Source organism: Equus quagga, chromosome 3 (genome assembly GCF_021613505.1).
Source record: "Equus quagga isolate Etosha38 chromosome 3, UCLA_HA_Equagga_1.0, whole genome shotgun sequence".
In the NCBI taxonomy this organism is placed as follows: Eukaryota; Metazoa; Chordata; class Mammalia; order Perissodactyla; family Equidae; genus Equus; species Equus quagga.
In genome coordinates this window covers 115,261,407-115,285,650 of record NC_060269.1, presented here as the reverse complement: position 1 = coordinate 115,285,650, position 24,244 = coordinate 115,261,407, and the positions used below count along the sequence as shown (strand labels likewise).

At 43.7% G+C, this 24,244-nt stretch overlaps 1 protein-coding gene across 1 annotated transcript in view; it reads right to left on the bottom strand.

Annotated features, from left to right (window-relative positions):
- Positions 1-24,244, bottom strand: part of LOC124237544 (sec1 family domain-containing protein 2) — a 395,727-nt gene that overhangs the window by 38,927 nt on the left and 332,556 nt on the right. The window lies entirely within an intron of this gene.

The window sequence follows — 24,244 nt, the reverse complement described above, 5'->3', positions numbered from 1 at the left end:
TCAGTTTTAATCATGACAGCTTGAGCTCGATGTAACGCAGTTGGGGTTTTTTAACCTTACTTTTTCCTGGCTGCTCACCAACTGGGCTGTTTCAACCATCCTTGAGGGGCAATGAAACACACTGAGTGTGAATGCCTCTGACAGAAGTAGAACTCAGAATTGCCTGGGATCCAGCCACTGGCTTCAAGCCCTAGACTGCAGAAGTTTCACAGAAAGAAAGCTCCCCAGGGTCTCCTACCCTCAGAACACAACTTTAGGAAAATACGAGGAGACACAAGGAAAAATACAGGAGGGTGCTGCGATGAATCTCTCTCGCTTGAATCCCACCAACAGGTTCCATAAAAAAGAACAGCGAGAACGAGAGAGATTATAGACTTTCTCCAGTAACAGAACTGGCTGGGATGGGCATCTGTCTAATGTGCTAACAAAGCATATGGTCTATTTCAAAAGGCAGCCGTTCAAAGCCGAAAAAACACAAAGGGGGCCCCATAAGAAGACTGTTCTCGGCAATGATTCTATTTCTTTTTGAAACTTATAATAGATGGATTTATTCTCTATCTTGTTAAAAGCTCATTCAACAGAGAAATGATCATGGATGTCAGGAGCTAAACAAAAACGAGAAAGATTCAAGATGAGTATATTTGACTGTCTTAAATATTGCAGAGACATTAGCTCATTACTCCTCACATCACCCTTAGAGAGAGGAGCTATTCTTTCCTCCATTTTAAGGATGAGGGAACCAAGGCGCAGAGAGGTTAAGGAACACTCCTGCCAGCAGACCCTGTCAGTGCTCTGCCCTATCTGCTCAGTCACCCTGGACATCACCTGTAGGTTTGGGGAACAGTTCCTGCGTACTCTGACTCCTACCTCAAGTACCTGCATGTCTCTCTATCTCTCTGTTTCTCCATCTCTGTCTCCCTCTCTTCCTATCTCAGGGCTCTCTGGTTGTACAAACATGCCTGGCCTTTTGTGGGGCAGGCTGGAAGTGCTGGGAAGTCAGCACTCGTGGAAACAACACAGCTTTCACATCCCTTAGGGGATAATTCTGAATTGTGGCCTTCATAGCCTTTCTGAGGGGCCCCAGCAGGACTGAGCCCCAGCTGCCCACCGCAGTTACTCACTCGTTAATGCCCCCTTTCTTGGCTTTCCTTCCTTCTCTGTCTCACTTCCCCCCTTCCTGACTGTGCTTCCTGGGACAGCTTTCCAAATACAGCATTTGCACCCACATCCTTGTCTCAGGACACCAGAGCTTCCACAGTGATTTGAACACAGGCAGCCTGGATCCAGAGCCTGCATTCCTTTTTTTTTGGAAGAGTGTTATTGAGATAGAATTCATATACCATACAATTAACTAAATTAAAGTGTACAATTCAATAGCTTTTACTGTGTTCATGTAATTACACAACCATCATCACCACAATCAATTTCAGAAGACTTTTATCACCTCAACAAGAAACTCCATACTCATTAACTGTCACTCTCCTTTCCCCCTACCCTCAGTCCCAGGCACCACTGATCTACTTTCTGTCTCTATGGATTTACCTATCCTGGACATTTCATGTAAATCAGAATCATAGAATATATGATTTTTTGTGACCAGCTTCTTTCACTTAGCATAATGTTTTCAGGATTCATCCAAGTTGTAGCATGTGTCAGTACTTCACTCGTCTTTATTGCTGACTAATACTCACTGTATGGATGTACCACATTTTGTATATCCATTCATCAGTTGATGGACATTTGGCTGGTTTCTGCATTTTGGCTATTATGACTAATGCTGCTAGTTACGCATGTAGAGTAGTCCCCCTTATCTGTGGAGGATATGTTCTAAGACCCCCAGTGGATGCCTGAAACTGGGATAGTACTGAGCCCTAAATATACTATAGTTTTTCCTGTACATACATACCTGTGATGAAGTTTAATTTATAAATTAGGCACAGTAAGAGATTAGCAACAATCACTAATAATAAAATAGAACAATTATAACAATATACTGTAATAAAAGTTATGTGAATGTGGTCTCTCTCTCTCTCATTTAATATTTTCAGACTACAGTTGTTTGTGGGTAACTAAAACTGTGGAAAGTGAAATCGCAGATAAGCGAGGACTACTGTACACATTCTTGTGTGGACATACAGTTTTGTTTCTCTTGGCTATATATCTAGGAGTAGAATTGCTGGGTATTATGGCAACTCTGGGTTTAACCTTTTGCGGAGCCACCAGGCTGTTTTCCAAAGTGAGTGTATCATTTCACACTTCCACCAGCAGTGTAAGAGGGTTGCGATTTCTCCCCATCCTAATAATGCTTATTATCTATCTCCTTGATTGTAGCTATCCTAGCGGGTGTGAAGTGAGAAGACACTGTTGATTTTAATAAAGAGAGAAAATGTTTTTAGGGAGTAGAGGTAGACCAAACAAGCCTAACCTAAATGGACTGTATCTATAGTACACAGGGACAACCAAAGGGACAGTGCAGCAGACACGGTGGGGTGGCATGTGAGTAGATGAGCGCATACCCTTAATTACTGAGGGACATTGTACAGAACAACTCTTAAGGGGAGGGCAAAAATTCTGAACTGTTTATACTCACAACACTTCTGACACCAAATATGTGGGATTTTTCCCCACCTCAACCAATTCTCTAACTCTCCAGACACCAACTGAATGTCCTCCAATTCACTTCAATTCTGACACTGACTACACAGAGTTAGTGCAGACTCCATAGTTTAAGGGGTCAATTTCACAAGACTGCTCCAACTTCAGACACCAGTAAGCCTGCTCCCACTTCAGATGCCACTTGCAAATCCCAGGTTGCCACCTGCACTCCTGACCAACCAGCCGTAAATCGAGGGTTCCCTTGACCCCTTCCTAAGGTTCAATAACTTGCTAGAATGACTCACACAACTCATAAAGCACTTTACTTACTATTACCAGTGTAATACAAGAGATGGGACTCAGGATCAGTCAAATGGCAGACATGCAGAGGGCAAGGTATGGGGGAAGGAGCAGCGAGCTTCCATGCTCTCTTCAGGGGCTCCACCTTCCTGGTACCTTGATGTGTTCACCACCCAGAAGCTCTTTGAACCCTATTGTCTAGGAGTGTTTATAGAAGTTTCATTCCATAGGCATGATTGATTAAATTATTGGCCACTGGTGATTAACTCAACTTCCAGCCCCTCTCTCCTCTTTGGAGGTTGGAAGGTGGGGCTGAAAGTTCCAACCCTCTAAACATGCCTTGGTTTTTCTGGTGACCAGCCCCGATGTGAAGCTATCTGGGGGCCTCCAGCCACCACTCATTCTATTAGCACACGAGACACTCTCATCACTCTGGAAATTTCAAGGGTTTTAAGAGCTGTATGTGTTCAGGAACTGGGGACAAAGACCAATATATATATATTTCTTACTGTATCATAAAAATTCTCTGCCCAGTCTTTGTCTCCTGGTTTCTAGAAATGCCCAATTCATTGCCAAGCTTTGTGGAAGGGAGAAAAGGTGTTGTTTTCTGAGGAGGATGTCCGTAACTTCCTCCTGATTCTTAAAGAGCTTCATAACCAGCAAAAGTTGAGATCAACACGTACAAAGCATCTACTGATGCCACACCATGCTCAGCCCCCACACTGCAGCTCTAGCTGACCCACATCAGCCCGTGCTTTAGTCAATCATCAACCAGAAGAAACCCTGGAAGGCTATAGCCTCTTACTCATTCACGTGGCTTCTTTCCTTAAACTCTCAGGCTGAGCCATTTACAATAGAGGAAATTATATCAATTATATGTGAATATATATATTATGTAATATTCTTTCAAATAAAAAAAGGCATGGAAATATTATTAGTTCTAATACCATGCATGGTATTTCGATTCCTCTAATTCAGTTAATAGGCTAAAATTTTTTACTTAAGTAATTCATTTTCTATAGAACAGAAAGACTCATACAAATTTTCATATTAGTTCTATTTCAATTTTTTGGTAAGTGAGGAATATGACATTCATCCATTAGGCTGAGTGGAACAGAACTGTCTACGGCATTATAGATTACCGAAAATTATAGATTATACATGGAAATTGTGGATTATACATTGGAATTAATTAAGCAAAGGCTGTGTAATTGCAAAGAGTTAGAACAACTGTGAAGCAGATTATTTGACAGAAGTGTTTACAGATTACTGGTAAATTGAACTCAAACAAACCCAACAGAAAATAAGACTGTCAAAGAAATTGTTGGAAGGAAAATAACAAAATCCTAAATTCACAAATAAAGTAAAACTTTTCTGAAAAATAGTCAGTTATCTCTATTGTTCAAACGAACTGGCCAAGGGCAACTTCTGTCCAAACCATCAGCTCTTTCCAACGTGGCTGTCATCCTCAGAGCAAGTGTCCTCAAGGTACATGTTTCTAGGACACCAGACCCAAGGGGCTCATTTTTATCAGTCTCTGAGCATTTTTTAAAATTACATGAAACTTCACCAAAAGCAGGATTTACATTCATTCACCCAAACCCTATAATGAAAGTTACACACACACACACTTTAGAAATGTGACCCAGAGACGATAAACGACTTGTGCAAGATCACATCGCCATCCCTGGCAAAGTCAGGGTTCAAAACGTCCCTCTGTCACAGATCTGAGTCCTCCATGTACACTGCCTCCTGCCATTTGGAATCTCCTCTGTGAATGCAGTTCATTCTGAATTCTGCAATTAGTAGCTAAAGGAGAAGCGGGTGCAAAAGCTATGACATGGGACGAATTCTTTTCTGTGATAATAGTAATAGCTATAATCACTGAATGCTCTCTTATAGAACCACTTATGCCAGGCAATATTCTAAGAAGTTTATACATATTAGCTCATTGAATCTCCACAGAAAGCCAATGAGGTATGTACCATTACCATTGCCACTTTGCATATGGGGAAACCGAGCCACAGAGAAGGTAAGTAATATGAGGTCCCTCAACTAGTAAATACTCAGGCTAAGATTCAAACCCTTGCAGTCTAACTCCAAAGACGGTCCTATTCGCCACTCCACTCTGCTGTCTTTCACATGTGCTAAGACCACATACGTAAAAGATCAAAATACACAATTCACCCTTAACATTGAAGAAATGCTTTTAAAATGGAGTGAGTGGCAAGTGCCTTTCTTCTTGGGAAGACCTGGGCCTGTCTCTGGGGGGAGGCCCTAATGGTGTGGTTTGCAGCTAGACCCCGGGCCCATCTCTTGTGGCCACACAAAGTGTGGGGTCTCACAGGCCTGGCTGCACACTCTGCTTTGGATCTCTGCTGGGTGAGGCACTGTATTCAGTTACTTCTAATAAGCCTCTGACAGCCTGTTCCATTAAGTTGGCTTCTGAGATAACAGCGTTTTGTAAGGCAACTCTAAGTGTACAATTCCAGTCAATTCTCATTTAATCCACTTAGTTAAATAGATAATAAGCCAGAAGCTGATCCTAGCCTTTAGCCAAGCCCAATCTGTACACTTCAGTTGCTTACTTCTTGATAAGGGAGGCCCCCTGTCCCCCAGGGCACTCCTGTGTTCTTCTAAAAAGGGGGATGACTCATGCCCCTGCAATTTCTTTCTCTGGGGGGCTTGGGGAATTCTTGGGCAAGGATCCAGTTACTCCTTTAGGCAACAAAACAGGGCTCCTGTGTCCATGCTACCCTCCCTCCATTCCTTCTCACCCGTCTCCACTTACTGAAGTCCCTTTACTGCCACAGAGTGAGAACAGTGCTTTCCATGGCTCTGTACACAGCAGGGACCCACACTTCCAGTAACAACAAAGTTAAAATGGAGAGAAGGCTGACTAGCTTGACGAGCCTCCTGGGACGGCTGAAATGAAGCTGTACTCCCTACTCCAGTCTGCCTAGTTCTGCCGTTCTGCTTGGTTCTCTCCGGGAGCAGGCTTGAATCTTTCTGGTGCTTGGGGAACCTTTTCAAAAGAACCTGGTCTCCAGAAAATGGACTATATTATACACAAGATTCTAAATACAAATTTCAGGGTAGCCACTAAACTAAAAAACAGAACAGAGACACAAAACATAAATAAGGAAAAATCTAAGAAACCCAGCATAAGAAATTGCAGAAGTCAATGGGTAGGCTAAAACACACAGGACGAGAAACAAAGGTAACGCAGGAAAACCGGATAATGAGTGACAGAATGACAGCATTAAGCCCTCATGCATCAACAATCACCCTCAATGTAACCAGATTGAACTCTCCAATAAAAAGACACAGAGTGGCAAAATGGATTAAAGAACAAGATCCAACAATTTGTTGCCTCCAAGAAACACACCTCAGCTCCAAGGACAAACACAGGCTCAGAGTGAAGGGGTGGAAGACAATACTTCAAGCTAGTAGCAAACAAAAGAAAGCAGGTGTCTCAATACTTATATCAGACAAAACGGATTTCAAAATAAGGCAGGTAAAGAGAGACATAGAGGGACAATATATAATGATCAAAGGGACACTTCATCAAGAAGAAATAACGCTTATAAATATCTAGGCACCCAACACAGGAGCACTAAAGTTCATAAAGCAACTATTAACAGACCTAAAGGAAGATGTTAAAAACAACACAATAATAGTAGGGGACCTCAACACCCCACTCACATCAATGGACAGATCATCCAGACAGAAAACCAACAAGGAAATAGTGGAGCTAAACGAAAAACTAAAACAATTGGACTTAATAGATATATATAGATCACTTCATCCAAAAACAGCAGAATACACATTCTTCTCAAGTGTGCATGGAACATTCTCAAGGATAGACCATACGTTGGGAAACAAGGCAAGCCTCTACAAATTTAAAAAAATTGAAATAATAACAAGCATCTTCTCCAATCATAATGCTACAAGGCTAGAAATTAATCACAAGAAAAAAGCTGAGAAAGGCACAAGGATGTGGAGACTAAACAATACGCTATTGAACAAGCAATGGATCACTGAAGAAATTAAAGAAGAAATCAAAAAATACCTGGAGACAAATAAAAATGATAACATGCCATACCAACTCATATGGGATACAGCAAAAGCTGTATTAAGAGGGAAATTCATCACAATACAGACATATCTTAACAAACAAGAAAAATCCCAAATAAGCAATCTTAAACTACACCAAACCGAATTAGAGAAAGAAGAACAAACAAAGCCCCAAGTCAGCAGAAGGAAAGAAATAATAAAAATCAGAGCAGAAATAAATGCTATTGAAACAAAGAAGGCAGTAGAAAGGATCAATGAAACAAAGAGCTGGTTCTTTAAGAAGATAAATAAAATTGACAAACCCCTAGCCAGACTTACAAAGAAAAAAAGGGAGAAAGCTCAAATAAACAAAATCAGTAATGAAAGAGGAGAAATAACAACAGACTATGCAGAAATACAACGGATTATAAGAGAATACTATGAAAAACTATATGCCAACAAAATGGATAACCTAGAGGAAATGGATAAATTCTTGGACTCCTACAATCTCCCAAAGCACACTCAAGAAAAAGCAGACAATATGAACAGACCAATCACAAGGAAAGAGATTGAAATGGCAATCAAAAGCATCCCAAAGCATAAAACCCCAGGACCAGATGGCATTCCTGGGGAATTCTACCAAACTTTCAGAGAAGATTTAATACCTATCCTTTTCAAGCTATTCCAAAAAATTAGGGAAGATGGAACACTTCCTAACACATTCTACGCGGCCAACATCACACTGATACCAAAGCCTGACAAGCACAGTACGAAAAAAGAGAACTACAGGCCAATATCGCTGATGAACATAGATGCAAAAATTCTAAACAAAATTTTGGCAACCAGAATTCAGCAATTCATCAAAAGGATCATACGTCATGATCAAGTGGGATTCATACCAGGGACACAGGCATGGTTCAACATCCACAAATCAAACAACGTGATACACTACATCAACAAACTGAGGAATAAAAACCACATGATCATCTCAATAGATGCAGAGAAAGCATTTGACAAGATCCAACAGCCATTTATGATAAAAACTCTGAACAAAATGGGCATAGAAGGGAACTACCTCAACATAATAAAGGCCATATATGACAAACCCACAGCCAACATCATACTCAATGGGCAAAAACTGAGCGCCGTCCCCCTGAAAACAGGAACGAGACAAGGATGCCCTCTATCACCACTCTTATTTAACATAGTACTGGAGGTCCTGGCCAGAGCAATCAGGCAAGAAAAAGGAATAAAAGGAATCCAAATAGGGAGGGAAGAAGTGAAACTCTTGCTGTTTGCAGATGACATGATCTTATATATAGAAAACCCCAAAGAATCCATTGGAAAACTTTTAGAAGTAATCAACAACTACAGCAAAGTTGCAGGGTATAAAATAAATTTGCATAAATCAGTAGCATTTCTATGCTCTAATAATGAACTAACAGAAAAAGAACTCAAGAACACAATACCATTCACAATCACTACAAAAAGAATAAAATACCTCGGAGTGAATTTAACTAAGGAAGTGAAAGACCTATACAATGAAAATTACAAGGCCTTTCTGAAAGAAATGGACGACGACATAAAGAGATGGAAAGACATTCCATGTACATGGATTGGAAGAATAAACATAGTTAAAATGTCTATTCTACCTAAAGCAATCTACAGATTCAACGCTATCCCAATCAGAATCCCAATGACATCCTTTACAGAATTAGAACAAAGAATCCTAAAATTCATATGGGGCAACAAACGACCCCGAATTGCTAAAGCAATCCTGAGAAAAAAGAACAAAACGGGAGGCATCACAATCCCCAACTTCAAAACATACTAGAAAGCTGCAGTAATCAAAACAGCATGGTACTGGTACAAAAACAGGTGAACAGATCAATGGAACGGAATTGAAAGCCCAGAAATAAAACCACACATCTATGGACAGCTTATCTTTGACAAAGGAGCTGAGGGCATACAATGGAGAAAAGAAAGTTTTTTCAACAAATGGTGCTAGGAAAACTGGAAAGCCACATGTAAAAGAATGAAAATTGACCATTCTTTCTCACCATTCACCAAAATAAACTCAAAATGGATCAAAGACCTAAAGGTGAGACCTGAAACCATAAGCCTTCTAGAAGAAAATGTAGGCAGTACACTCTTTGACATCAGTATTAAAAGGATCTTTTCAGACACCATGTCTTCTCAGAAAAGGGAAACAATAGAAGGAATAAACAAATGGGACTTCATCAGACTAAAGAGCTTCTTCAAGGCAAATGAAAACAGGATTGAAACAAAAAAACAACCCAATAACTGGGAAAAAATATTTACAAATCATACATCTGACAAAGGCTTAATATCTATAATATATAAAGAACTCACACAACTCAACAACAAAAAAATCAAACAACCCGATCAAAAAATGGGCAGGAGACATGAAAAGACATTTCTCCAAAGAAGATATACGGATGGCCAATAGGCACATGAAAAGATGTTTCTCATCGCTGATCATCAGGGGAATGCAAATCAAAACTACACTAAGATATCACCTTACACCCATTAGAATGACAAAAATATCTAAAACTAGCAGTAACAAATGTTGGAGAGGTTGTGGAGAAAAAGGAACCCTCATACACTGCTGGTGGGAATGCAAACTGGTGCAGCCACTATGGAAAACAGTATGGAGATTCCTCAAAAAATTAAAAATAGAACTACCATACGACCCAGGTATCCCACTACTGGGTATCTATCCAAAGAGCTTGAAGGTCAGCAATTCCAAAAGTCCTATGCATCCCAATGTTTATTGCAGCATTATTTATAATAGCCAAGACATGGAAGCAACCTAAGCGCCCATCAACAGATGATTGGCTAAAGAAGATGTGGTATATATATACAATGGAATACTACTCAGCCATAAAACAGAACAAAAGTGTCCCACTTGCAACAACATGGATGGACCTTGAGGGAATTATGTTAAGTGAAATAAGCCAGATAGAGAAGGACAATCTCTGTATGACTCCACTCATATGAGGAATTTAAAAATGTAGACAGAACAAATTAGTGGCTACCAGGGGAAGGGGGGGTGTGGGGTGGGCACAAAGGATGAAGGAGTGCACCTACAACACGACTGACAAACAATAATGTACAACTGAAATTTCACAAGATTGTAACCTATCATTAACATAAGAAAAATTTTTAAAAAAAGAACAAAGGACAAGAAATGTTGTCAAGGATGTAGAGAAAAGGGAACCCTGTACACTGTTAATGAGAATGTAAATTGAGAAAAAAAAAAAAAGAACCTGGTCTCCAGAAGTTTGGTTTTATTCCTTAGGTATTTGGGAAAATGAAGTATCCTGTATCAGGAGGCTGCAGTGTTCAAGGCCTCAGTCTGAATCAGAGCTGAAGTACCTCTCACCTAAGGCCTTCCAAATACACACACACACGCATGCACACACACTTAAGCAGGTCAAACAGAAAGCATGTCAGCTGTATGACTGGTTAAGCTAGGGGGCAGGAGGAGGGCATGGCTAGAATAGGATTTGAAATGTATCCCTATTTAGTGATATTGTTCTCCTCACAGTTCTAAATGCCCCTCACATCTGCTTGGGAAGAGCTAGGGTTAAAAACGTCATTTGAACCTGGTCAAGAGGCCCTTTTCTCATCTGGACCCAGGGTATCCAAGGCTGGCCTCCTCTTCCTTTTATTGGCCCAGAGGTTGAGAAGCTCAGGCCCACTCTCCAGTCTGCATCTCTGCTCTCCTGCCTCTTGGCACACCCCTGGCGGCAGGGGGACCACCTCTACGGGCTCCTGGGGCAGTTAGAGAAAAGGTCGGCCCGGGAGTGTGACTCGGCCAGAGCACTGGAGTCGTGACCTCCCTTATCCATCCAGCAGCCTGACAATGCCTTTTCTCTCTTTTCAAACTGTGGTTTTAATAATGGAGTCTTTTCTCATGGCTCTCAATGAATGTTTGGCAAATAGAAACAAAGCCAAACAAAATAGAAAACCACATAAACCTTAGCAAGTGGCGTCACATCTGAAGCCTTTTAGTGAGGCTGATGCATAAGACTACTTGTGAGCAGGGCAGTCCTGCAGGTATATGAGTGACACCGCAGAAGCCTCCTTTCCCAAACGCGCTTGGGACCGGCAGGTGAAGGGAAGTCATTCAAACAGGGGGAGCATGAAAAATTCCTCTCTTTCTCACACATATACATATGTGTGTGTGTGTGCATATAAATATAATTTTGTTTAAAATTAAAACAAATGTCTGTTTATTCACTAATTTTTTGAAGAAAGGCCAAGGTCTTTTCTCTGAGTATTGTCTGCTGGAGTTCTTTTTTTTAAAAAGAATGTTATGTGCTCTGTAGAATTTCCAATTTTAGTCCATTTAAAGCAGAACAAGAAGTTACAGACACCTGTAGCACAATGTGAGAGTAGAATTCTTTTAGATTTTAATGCTTTTTTTCCTTCAATCTTTTACAAGGGCCTTGTTCACATCTAATTCAAAAGCACTTTTAAAATGACTCATCTTTATTGAGTCTTTCAAAAGCGTTCAATTTGGTTTCCACTGAAACAATTTTCTTTTTGAATTCATATTCCATCAGTATGTGAGAACATTTAATTAAAGTTTGCAACTTAATAACAAATACAACCTGCAGAAGCAGGTTTGGGAACAAACATAACTGACCCTTGGGAACCACACAGCTCCAGCAGGCAGAGCAGATGTGCGGGCACATGGAGACGCCTCAGAGCTGGGAGCAGTCAGCGTTTCAAATGGGTCATGCTATTTATAGCGGGATTGCAGAACGTCAGTTATTCTGGTGAAGGGGTCATATGGAGGCTGTTGAGAACACATGAATTATACATACATATAATTTATATTCATTATATTATATAGCATATATAAATGAAAAAATATATACATGTTTCTGTGGTTCTATATTTATACTACTCAGGCAATTGTATTTGTGTCATAAATCTAATGTTTAACAACCGAGTGTGACCTTTAAGTTCCTGTCATGTAAAAAAGTCATAATCTGGGTTGTCAGACTTCAGGTCTTATCGGGCTGATTTCCCCTTTCATTGTAGAGTCCTTGCCTTCCACCACATGGCAGGGGCCCCTCAGCAGGTGTGGAGATAATGACAGAAATATGCTTGCATAAGTGTGTTAGTGAGGCTGGCCTAACAAAGAAAATGAGAGCTAGAAATATCCAGGTGAGGCCACAAAGGGCCCACAACAGAGCCCACAGAGGCTGGCCACTTCCCGAAGTCCCTCCATCAGTGTCCTCTCGGGCTCCCGGCCCACACTGACTCCAAGGGCCCTTGGTTCACTGTATGCTTCTCAGTGTCCTGTGGCCCACAGTTATCCCTCAAACGACAAAGAGGGAAAGGAGAGGAGGGGCAGCAACAAGCTCCAGTGGGAGTCGCACTCTCCTTGGTTCACCAATGATCTCTAGCACAGTAGGGCGTGCCCACTAAATATTTCTTAAATAAATGAATGGGGAAAATAGACGTAAGAGGAAAAAGAGTTGAATCAGACCAAATATGCTATAAAGCAACAGCACAGATTTTCCTGAGCAGCTGATAAATGATCTCTGCAGGAGGTTTCAAACAAAGAGCTCCCAGGTGGTTCTGAGTTATTGCAGCCACATGTGTGAGCGGATCAACTCCCAAAAAGCCTGCTTGAGAAGAGCAGCCTCACTTGGCTGCATGAATTCTGTTTGTCTGTTTAATAAGCAAAACTAAACTCTACACGGTTTAGTTTTTACATCCCTATGAGATAAAACTGTTTTAAAAAGAAAGAATTCTAAATACTAACTTTCAAGAAGTGGTTACGTCTGGCAGGGGGAAAGCAAAGGGACAGGACAGGTCATGGTGTTTATTATATAATTATGCTTTATAACATATGCATCATATAATCTTTTAAATGTATCAGCTATCATCTTAAAAAATAAAACGAAAACCAACCCCACTACTTTTTAAGCCTCCAGCAAATTCAGCTTTTTAAAACAGGTGAAAAAAGGAATAAATGACAGCTGAAATCTATTATTATTAGGCAGGTTCGGGATGTGCGGTGGACATGGAAGGACTTGTACAGTCACGAGAGAATGTGACTGCTCAGAATTCTAGGCCCCGTTCTGAGGCTTTTTGTGAGAAAACACGCAGTGGGGAAGCCTGAAGGAAGGAAAATCATCAGGAATATGCTTTGGGACCGGCACTTTTAAGGGCAGGCTGCAAGGTCAAGTTGCCAATAAGGCCTAGAAGGCAGGATGCAGGTAGTGGGATGAGTAGCCCCTTGTTTCTGAACGTCCAGGCTGCTTCAGGAAGGCCCAAGGAGACAGCAAAACAGATAATCCTGGATCATTGCAGAAACAAGGAAACAGCCCCAACTATTTCAAAGCATTTCCTCTAAGATTCCTCTGAAAAATCTCTCTAAAGCAGCTTTTCTGACTGCCTTAACTATTCTAACACAGTTTATCTTAAGCTTTTATGTGGTTAAATAAGTGAGGCACTGAGGACTTTATAAACACTGTCAGACTACCGTATCGTATTAAATTACACAATTTCATATGTTGGTTGTTATGTGATGCTATTAAATCACTCTAAATCACCTTAGACAAAGAGATCCTGAAGTTCGGCAGAGTAACTGAAATACCATGTTTAAGGCTATTTAAGAAGGTAGGCATCGCTTTTTGATTGGTTACCTAATTTCCTATTATCACCATGGGAAAATCTGATCTCTCTCATATCATTTGGACTTTGGGCCCCTTTTCTAGGAATGCAACCTGCCGCTAGTGGGAGGGATGGCCACATAGCCACTGACGCCAGAGCTCACGGTCACAAACCTTCCCATGCCCATGGAGGGCAGCACAAGGCTCCTGAGGGTACCACAGACGTGTTCTCGAACCCAGCATATCTCACTACTGGTGCTTCCAACAAGGTGGTTTTCACTCTGTTAAATTGATTCTAGTGAATTACGAACTTGCCATTGATACTATAAGAAGTCCCCTTTCAAAGCATGTTGATGTTTCTGGTGGTTCTGAATAGCGCAAAAATCTTTGCTGGACTCCCGGAGCTGATTTGAGAGATTATATGCATCTGCTTGCTTTCAAAAGCCGTCAGGTGGCAGAGCACCTGGGAGCCACACTGCACCTTACAGACACCGTGACAGGTGACTACAGCTGACCTCATCAACCGAACGAGGAGAAAACAAGGCTACATCGCATGCAGGGAAAGGCGTCGCCGCAACGTGCCCACAATTTGAGCACAGCTGGCAGTTTTTACGTTATTTGCTTGCTTCTTGTTTGTTCTTTTTGGGGTGCTATGAAAGCTGAAGCAGCAGCAAAGATAAGAAAACAGCATGGATGTACACTTATGGTGGGGAAAATTGGACCTGCTACTTTGATTTCTTTTGAGTTGAGAAAAGACCGTCATCAGTGGCCTTGAGCAGGGAGGAGAATTCCCCCAGTGCACAGCTTCAGAACCAGTGAGCCCGTACCGCATTCGGAGAGAGGGACCTGGAAGCCCAGAGGATCCTTCCACGGATAAGCCTTCCCAGTCCTGCTAGAGGCTGATCCCGTCCACCCTCCAGGAAGCGTGCCTGGTGTGCCACCACCTGCATCCACCCCCGTACCTTGCTATCCTCCACACTCTGTGCCTCCCTATACTCCAGGGTCGAGGTGTGCATTTGTGTTGTGGGTGGGGAGGATCTCCCTGATGCAGCGGCAGCGAAGGCCCAGAGCTCCCCCAAGAAGACCACCTGGAAGGCTTCCTGGAGGTGCAGGTCAAGAAGAAAGCTGTGAAGGACCATATCAAGGTGCACTATTTCTGCTCCCTCCAAATCTTAGCCCAGATCTATAGTCTTGTTGCTGGTTTTAAAAATAGTACCAAAGGTTCATTTCCCATGAAAGGTTTTTGAGAAGGTTGTACTTTGTTTTAGAAACGCCAATAAAATCGAGAGTGTGGGAATAATATGGTGTCATTTCTGGCTGTGATGTGTCACTGGGAAATACTTTCTCATCCAAGTTACATTGAATAACATCAGTCAGGGTTTGGGTTGCTGCTAATTACAGAAATCTGTGCTATAGCTAATTGTCCATTTGTAGAAAAGGATGAAATCAGAATTCAAATCACGGCACATTTAAAAGCCTTTCAAATTACTGTCTGGCCTTCCCCTGCCTCTTGTTCTCACTGTCAGTGAGGAGTTTTTAAAAATCTAACAGTCTTTTCTTTTCCAGCATGTTTCTTAAACTCCAGCCTCTCTGAGCCTGTTATCAGGAGATTTGTAAGTATCAAGAAACAATAGTGTCTTTTTATTTATATTTTTGGGGATGGCTAGGTGGTTAACAAAATGAGATCATTTTCTGATCTATTTGAGAAAAAGGAGAGAATAAAAGGGAAGCTTATTGGCCTAAAGTTTCTTTCATTCCTTTTGTTTCTTAAAAGAATAGAAGAGCAAAGAGTTTATTTTTCTTCCAGTAGCAGACAGATCAAATGAGAGCCCCCTCTTCCCTCCCCTGACACACACAAAAATCACTCTCTGCCTCATTCTAAGGTTCCACTGCACCTGTTGTTGTAAATCTCCATTGAACCCAGCCAGCATCGTACGCTTGAAATTTAAGCCCCCGCTAAATGAGGCCTCTTATCTATCATTTCTCTGTATTTTCTTTTGCAGGCAGCGTGGATCGGTGTGTAGGTTAGCCATGCCTGATTCAGAGATGGGATGAAGTCCAGAGAGGGTTGCCAAGGGGCCCATGGCATGGAGGACAAAGGTGAAAATACCACCATTCTCCTTATCTCTTTTTGAGGCAAAGAAGAGCCTTGAGCGTGGACCCCAGAAACAAATGCAGGGATCTCAGGAAGGCCTGTAGCAGACGCCTGCCTCCTGCAACTCAGGACTCAAGTCACATTTGAGTCAGAGGTGGAGTCTGGAAGGGGCAGGAGAGAAGGCAGTTGCTCTCGCTGCTTCCCTGGCCCTGAGGATGGAGCCAGGCTTCCTACTGGGGTGGAGAGGGCCACTCTCTGCAGCCTTCTGGGCTGTCCCAAGGCCAGTGCAGTCTTGGGTCCTGCAGAGTCTCTCCCTCATCCCCTTCGGCCTCTGATGGAGATAGCGCAGACGAATCACATGTCACAGGGGGACTTAAACTCTGTTGACAAAAATGAATTATCACCAAGTCTTCAGGTCTCTAGGCTTTCATCTGCTTCTGGGGAGGGACATTCTTAAGCCCACAGCTGTTTCCACAGTCACTCTATGTCCACCACGTGTCCTGGAGGGTGAGCAAGGGGACCCTGGGCTCAGAGCCGGAACTCTCTCCCCCTGAAGGATGGGCATGGGGAGGGTTAGAACCGTGAGCTACAGCCAGCTCTGTGATCTGAAGGCAGAATACACACTTAACAGTGGAGCAAGGTCTTAGCTTCTTGTTTTCCTGAAAGGGCAAGGGAGTTGAAAGTGAGTTTAGAAATAAAAACCCCAAAACAATTTCTTTTGGGCCTCCAACCAGGGAAAGAAAAAACCCCCCACGCAGATCATCCAGGTTGGTAACACCTGAATTCTCTCTTCACATGCCAGCCTACAGCTGCCTTCACTTCTGCACCAAGTGCTCGCCTCCCTCCAGGTGAAAAAAATGGTGCTCAGGACCAGGTTTCACAAACAGTTAAGTTGCCACGAAGGTATAATTGTGAGCTCATAAAATGACCAGTTCTTAGAACTGCAACAGGTTTGGCGCCTCATGCGGGGCCGGGCATCCAGGAGGTGGTCGGTAAATGGCACGTGTGGCTAGATCCAAAACGTGTAATTCTTCTGAAAAAACAAACAAACGAGCTCTATGGAGAACTGTTGCTGTGGCTTTAGGTCTTCATATTTCCAGAGGCAGCCGTGGCAGTCTGGTTTGTTGGATGTAAAAAGTCTCAGGGCTGGGTCCAGGCAGGAGACCTCTGGAAGCAGCAACTCCTTGAAACGGCCACTCCAGGGACTTCTACAAAGCCACGCCGAGGCACACCAGCAAGCGCTGAGCTCCCGCTCGCTGTGTGCTGAGCACGTTACATGTCCTGACTCGGTCCACTCTGCAGAATTTACGTTAAGAAAGGGTTGGAGAAATGTACAAGGATATAAGTTCTAAGGATGGTCACAGTCACATTGTTTATAATAATGAAAAATTGGAACAAAACACCCATCAATAGGATAAAGATTGATGTGTTTGATCTATTATTTAGTGATAAAAGAAGATAGCCATGGTAGATTAAGTGACAAGAGTAGGTTGCTGAACACTAGGTATAGTACATATGCTATAGAGTATATATACTATCATATGTCTAGCTATATCTACATGTGTACACATTCACACATACCCACACAAAGTATATAAATAAATGTATATGTGTACACATACACATCTATGTATTTTCATATACACAAATAACACAAACTTAATAGTCATTATTCATTTAAAACACCACTGTACAATAGAACTTTCTGCAATGATGGAAATGTTCTATATCTGTGTTGTCCAATATGGTAGCACTAGCTACATATGGCTACTGAGCACTTGAGTGTGGCTGGTGGGTCTGGGGAATCTCAATTTTAAATTGCATTTACTTTTAATTAATAGCCATAAGTAGCTAGCGTCTACTATATTGGACAGCACAGCTCTAGAATGTAAGCCCAATGAGGACAAAGATCTTTGTCTTAATTATTGATGTACCGGAACCTCCTAAAGTTGTGTTTGTGCCCGGCACATGGTAGGTGTGCAATCAATAGTTGTTGAATGAAACAATTACCTGTTAAGGGTTTTTACCTGTGGAATTATGGGAGCCTTCTACTTTCTACTTTATGTACTTCTGTATCGTTTTGATTTTTTAAATTAGCATGTAATTTAAGTTTTAAATTAGAACAATAAAGATATTCCAATTTTGAAAAGCAATACACATCAATCTCATCCTTTTCTTCTTCTTGGCTGCCCAAACTACTGCTCCACTTGGCTGCTGGGGAGGAAGGCTGGCCCCCGGGCGGCCGTGTAATTTACTCCTGGCTCCCTGGACCGACTTTCCCCAAATGAACATGACCGGGTGCCACGGTTCCAACACTTGACCTCACCCCACCCCGGTCCTTGATTCATGGCAGAAATCGTACGTTCAGTTTCATTTTTCACCCTTCCATGTGGTCTTCAGGGCTTCCAAATTTCTGAACAAGGTCAACAGCAGAGTCTATATTTCTAGTGGGGAACAAAACCTGACAGAAAAGACTGATTCTGCCATTAAATTTGGGGTCAGGCACATTCTTTGTTATTTACAGGGCTGGCCACAGCTCTGATTTACACAACCTTTCTAAGTCAGTGAGCATCTTAGAATAAGACCCTAAGGTACCTCTTCTCTCTCCCTGGGCACTGTCAAGTCCTCCTGCTTTCCTGAGCCCCACCAACACCCACTCAGTTCTCTCCACAAGCCTTGGTGAATGCCACTGCCTGTCTTCCGAAGTCAGGCTGGCCCCTAAGCTCACATCCCATCTGTTCTTCAAAGTCTCACTCTAGAAGCTGATTCCAGACCACTCCTCCACCTCCTTCAGGTCACACACGCTGTCTGCTAGATCCGTGCTTCCCAAACTTCAGCTGTTTATCTCCACTTCTGCCACTTCCACGTACCCCCTGTTAAATTATTAACTTAGTCTTTTCTCGTAAGTTAACTGTAAGTCAAGTCATTTATTTATTAGTTCTATTAAGCTGATCTGATGTGCTAATATTTACTTATTTTAACACGCATCAGAAAAACCCTAACTGAAGATAGGTAATGCTCATTGGCGCACCCTGCACTCCTGTCGCAGCCTGACAGTGGAGCGCACGTGCCCTTCATGCGGGCGTGCTCTCGTGGGGGGCTGTGGATGCTCTTCTGATGCAATGGCAGCAGCATGGGGCTTTTCACAAGAAGCTCACATGCCACTCAGAGGCAGCGCCCTCTCTCCCTTCTGCTCCTCACCACAGCACCTGTGCCCAGCACCGCCCAGGGACAATTTAGAGTCAGCCAACTGCAATGAGGGGGCTCTTAGGTGCTGGCAACTGTGCTGATGACAAGTCTGCGGAGTAGGTGCTGTTATACTCCTTTTCCAGATGACAACGTGGAAGCTGCGATGGCTTGAAGAAGGCTGGCTTAACGAATAACTAACTCCTTTAAGGGAAACAGCATCCTAACCCCAGGAGTCCACGGAGGCAGGTGCCTCCCTTGCAATACAATTCTGGTTTCCCAGGTCATCTTCATGAGCACACAACCCTGAAATGCACCTTTATTCAGACCTGCTTTGCTCTGGACCAGCCTCATGGAGCCTGTGACCTTGTTACGGGGCTGTGATCAGGCCCCTGCCTCCCCCTTGCCCATGGGGTTCCAGCCACTCTGGCCTTCTCTCGTTCCTAGAAGGCCCCAAGCTCAGAGCCTTTGCCCGTTTTCTTCCCTCTATCTGTTCTAGTCTTTACAATATATTAGGTCTCAGCTTAAATGCCACCTCCTCAGAGAGGCCTTTTGTGATCACCCCATCTAAATTAGGTTGCCTTTCAGTCTCTCTTAAAGCACTCTATCAACATTTGTAAATACATGTAAATTTATTTCCTTTTTTGTTTTCCCTCCCTTCTGTCCTTCCCATCAATACATACTTATTGAATGCTAGCTACTTGCGAGGCACTGAGCATACAATGTTTGCTCTCATGGAGCCTACCTTTCAGTGGGAGAAAATAAATATATACGTAAATATGCAAGTGAACAAGTCATAATGTGTCATTAGAGATAAACGCTCAGAAGAAGATAGAGATAGGAGCTATTTTAGAAATGGTTGAGAAGGGCTTCTTGGAGGAAGTGGCATTTTAGCACAGACCTTTCTGAAGTGACTAGGCAAGCACTGCAGATACCTAGGAAAGTGCTTTCTAGGCATAGGGGCAGCAAGTACAAAGGCCCTGAGGCAGGAATGTGCCTAGGGGCTTTCGGGAGAGCAAGGAGACTGAGTGGCTGAAGTGGAGTATGGAGGAGAAAAGGGGAGCAGGGGAAGTTAGAGAAAGGAAAGGTCAGAAAGGTAGGCAGAGGCAGATCGTGTGGGGCCTTGTACAGAGTCCACGGCAGGAGGCGGAAGAGGGAGCCCATGCAGATGAAGGAGATTGGGAAGGAAGACACAGCCACCAGCCCAGATAGCTTCCTGTGCTGATGAGTGGGTATTTGTGTAATGTGTGGGCCGGGGAGAGAAGCAGGCCATCTGGAAGGGGCTGCTGGCTGGGGGAGAGAGCACACAAGCTTTGAGTGGCATGTGCCCAAACATTTTCAATGTTACCCCCTGCCTTCCTGACAGTAAGAGCACAGTGAAACTGAGTGGGGCAGACAGCCACAGTAAATAGCACGACAGCCATCCACACTGCCGTAGGAGGAAGCTGGCACGTTGGCACGGCTTCATCGTCACCAGCCTTGCTGTAAGAGGCTCGATGTGGCACAGCCAGAGTCACCAGCTGAGGGTGTGAAGGGTAGTTGGTGAAGCCTGAGATCAGCATCGCTGCCAGAGCATGTGTGAGAGAGTTGGCAGGCGGGGTTGGGTAGGAATGAAAACCCTCAGTCAGTGAGGCCGGGGACTGGCTCTGACCTGAAAATTCAAGGCTGGTCAAGGTAGACTTAGGAGGAGGAAGTTCTCTTATTATTCCAAGAAAGGAATCAAGGATTAGGCTGGCTTTCACATTTCACAAGGGTAGAGCCCATTCACTGATTCACTCAGCAAATATTTACTGAGTGCCCGACATAAGGCACTGTTCTAAGCATGGGATACCATAGCAAACAAACAAAAATTTCTGCCCGGTCAAACTTTCTTTGCATTTCGGCACTGTACCTAAAAATGATGATAATAGTTCACATTTATTGAGCACTTACAATGTGCCAAGTACTACTGCAAGTACTTTATATGTATTAGTTCATTTACTCAGAACTATCCTGTGAGGTAGCTGCTGTCATCATCCCATTTCACAGATGGGAAAAATGAGGCACAGAGAGGTTGATTAACTTGCCCAAGACCACACAGCCAACTAACGGCAGAACCATAATTTGAACCCAGGCAGTCAGGACCCAGAGCCCAGACTCTTCAATGTTACATTTTTACCACAGCAGGAAATCAATAAACAAATGAGTGATTAGGATAAAAAGTATAGCAGAAACACAGTAAAATAGTGCAAATTTAAGTAAATAGCTATGAGAAGGGTCAGTTTAAATTATGCCAAGGTTAACTTCTAGGTTATCTGGAAAGAAACACACTTTTATTACTGCAGGTGTATGCTGATACGAGGGCCAATCCAGTCGTCGGCAGACTCCTAAAAGGCAGGGCCTTGGCAGCCTGTGGTGATGAATATTTAAGACTGGACTGCACCTCCAGCGCCCCACAGCTAATAATTACAGTTAATATCCTTAAATAACTTGTGCTCTCGAGAGGGCCGTACACTCACCATTACAGTCTCTCTGATCTTACTCGTGGGCTCAACAGGGCTCCTTCTCAATCTAGGTCGAAGTAACTTAGGATTTCATTGTAGCTTAAGGTCCCCTCATCTTAAACACTGCTGAGGTCATCACTGGTGTCCAGCAACACCGCAGTTCTCTTTCTGGTGTGTGGTGGGATTGCACGCCTCCCTGAGTGAGGGGGGACCATGGGCTTTACTTCGGGCAGTAAAAAATGAGTGGCAGTGACATGTGCCACTTCTGAGTGGAAGCCTTGAAAAGCCAGGATGCAACTTACCCCCGTCCTTCCAGCTATCTCGGTGATAACAGAAGGCTGCACGGAGAGGAAGCCTGTGGCTGGCTGGCGGGGTCCCCACGGACCCAAGGTGGATACACGGCACAGACAAGAAACTAACCATTGTTGTTTTAAGCCACTGGGATTCTGGGGTTGTTTGTTTTTAGCCTATCCTAACTGATACAAACACCAACCCTCCAAATTCTGGGTGAAAAAGAGGAAAATGAATAAAGAATTGATACAGCCAATTAGAAGGGAAATGAAAACAAGCACTGACCATTACTATATTTTAGATATCTACAGGTTATCACCTAATCTTCTTGGCAACACCGAGAAATGTATTACCTCCATTTTACAGACGTGGAAACTGAAGTTCAGAGATGGAAAGGGACTTAGCCAAGGTTTTATAGGTAGTAAGTGACAGAGATGAGTTTCAAATTCAAGTCTGTCTAAATCTTGTGATCCTGCTATGCTGTCTACAAAAAGCACACACAACTAGATTACTCTAAGAGCCAAACCTAGGAACTCCAGGTGGGAAAGGCATTTGGTCATTCAGTCATTCACCAAACACGAGCAGCATGTGTGCTGGGTGTGTGTCAGGCACTGCAATAGGATCCTCCGAGTGACTAAGATAGTTATGGCCCCTGCCCCTGAGGAGCTGACACTCTAGTGTCGGTCACAGACAGGTGAGTGGCAGTTTCAGTGCGGTGGAATAAGAGTTATTTGGCTCGGGGAAGGCTCTGGGGGACTTGGGAGTACACTCAAAGCCGTGGAAGGAAAAAGACAGCAGAGAAGGGAAAGCTGGAAAAGCAAACGGGATATAATGGCAAAATAAAGACGTGTCATTAACGTAATTCTCATTCTGCTCAGATCTGCACACATTTGGTAAGAATATGCCATACACCTCACCCTGGCACATAGCATGATGGTGGCATGCTGCCACTGGCTGATGACAACAAGGGCACCCATGAATGTCAGGAGGGGTGCCTCCGCCCTGCTGGTAACAGCAGCCCCCAGCCCAGCTGGCTCAGGAATTCAAACCAGGGCAGGGAGCACACATTCCTGGGGCAGCTGGCACCCCACCTACAGAGGACTGGGGGCAATTTGCTCACAGGGAAGCCTGCTCAGCTGTGACTCTTTGTCATACTCACCAGACCTTGTACAGTGCCTGTATGCAACAGTCACTCAACCAACGTTGATGGTCACCTGAAGGAGGATGAACAGCAGCAGTGGAGGTGGAAAGGCTTCTAAGGAAGCCTGGAGGCCTGTGAGCACCAACACATCTGAGACCCTTGACGACCAGTAATGGACCTCGGAATGGCCCAGGCTGCTTCCGATTACACTTAGCATGCAGGTCTGAAGTCTGAGCTTTAGGAGACCCCTCCCATTTGGAAATGAAGAAATAAATGGCTCTCCTGGGTGGAAAGGTCTCTGGGTAGGGGTCACTAGGCCACATCCAGGCCCATGGGGTCTGGGGAGAGAATCGAGTCCTCTGTTGGAAGTTCATGGTATAGTTTGTGTCTCTGAGCAGTTTAACAATCCAGCCTCACAAGGGTTAACGCCTCAAGGAGGAGATTAGAAGATGATCGGACAGGACTCTTGCAACCTGGAGATTCTAAGTGCAGCTAGAAAGGGGCACATGGCTGCCATAGTGAGAAACATGAATCACTGCTCCTATGGGTTTAAATTTCAGAAGGGATCCTTGCTGTCCCTAAGCCATGTAATCTCTGAGGGCTCACACAGGGGCCAGTCTGTCCTGAGGCAATGGGCAAGGGGCTTCTTGTTTTAGGACCAAGGGTTAATGAGGGGAAGATACAAACTGATAGGAAGTTGGGAGGGAAGGGCGTTTCCAGTGGTGGAAAGATATGCTGCCCTAAGGGAGTAGGAACAAGCATTGGTCTATTGGGGATGGGGTGTGGGGGTGTGGTCAAGACCTTCAGGCACACTCTTCCCTCTGGTAGAAAGGTCCTTCCGGACCCTGTGCCTGGTGAAGTCTCCTTTTCCTTGCTGTACTGGCTCAGAGGTCACCTTTCCCCTGCTATCTCGCTTGATGCTCCCTGGCCCTAGAGAGCAGCTTTGCAGCTGAGGTGCTGAAACCCTCTCTCCAAGCCCAGGAGTGACACTGCTAAATGCTGGCCCTTTTTCCTGCATACGCGGGAAGCGCCTTCCATCCCTTCTTAGCACAGCTCCAGAAAGCCACTTCCAGCTGACTGAATTAAATCAATACATATTTATGGAGTATCGACTATGCAGTAGGCATGGTTTCAAGGAGACGCACCTACGAAAAGCAACAGCGTTCCTGCTTCACAGATCTTACATTCTAGTCGAGGAGACGGACAGTAATCAAATAGACATACAGGCAAAAGTTAGAGTATAATCAGTGCTATGAATTAAACAAAGCAGCGCCTGGCAGATGGGGGGCCTGCTTTTCTGACATCTCTTTCAGCTTCCTTTGGTGGGTCTTTCTGCACAGCAGAGGTTGGAAAACTAAACACTCCACTCCTTGGACTTCTTGCCCAGGAGCTTAGATGCTCTGGCACAGCGGTCTCAAAGATCCCAGAAATACTGTAT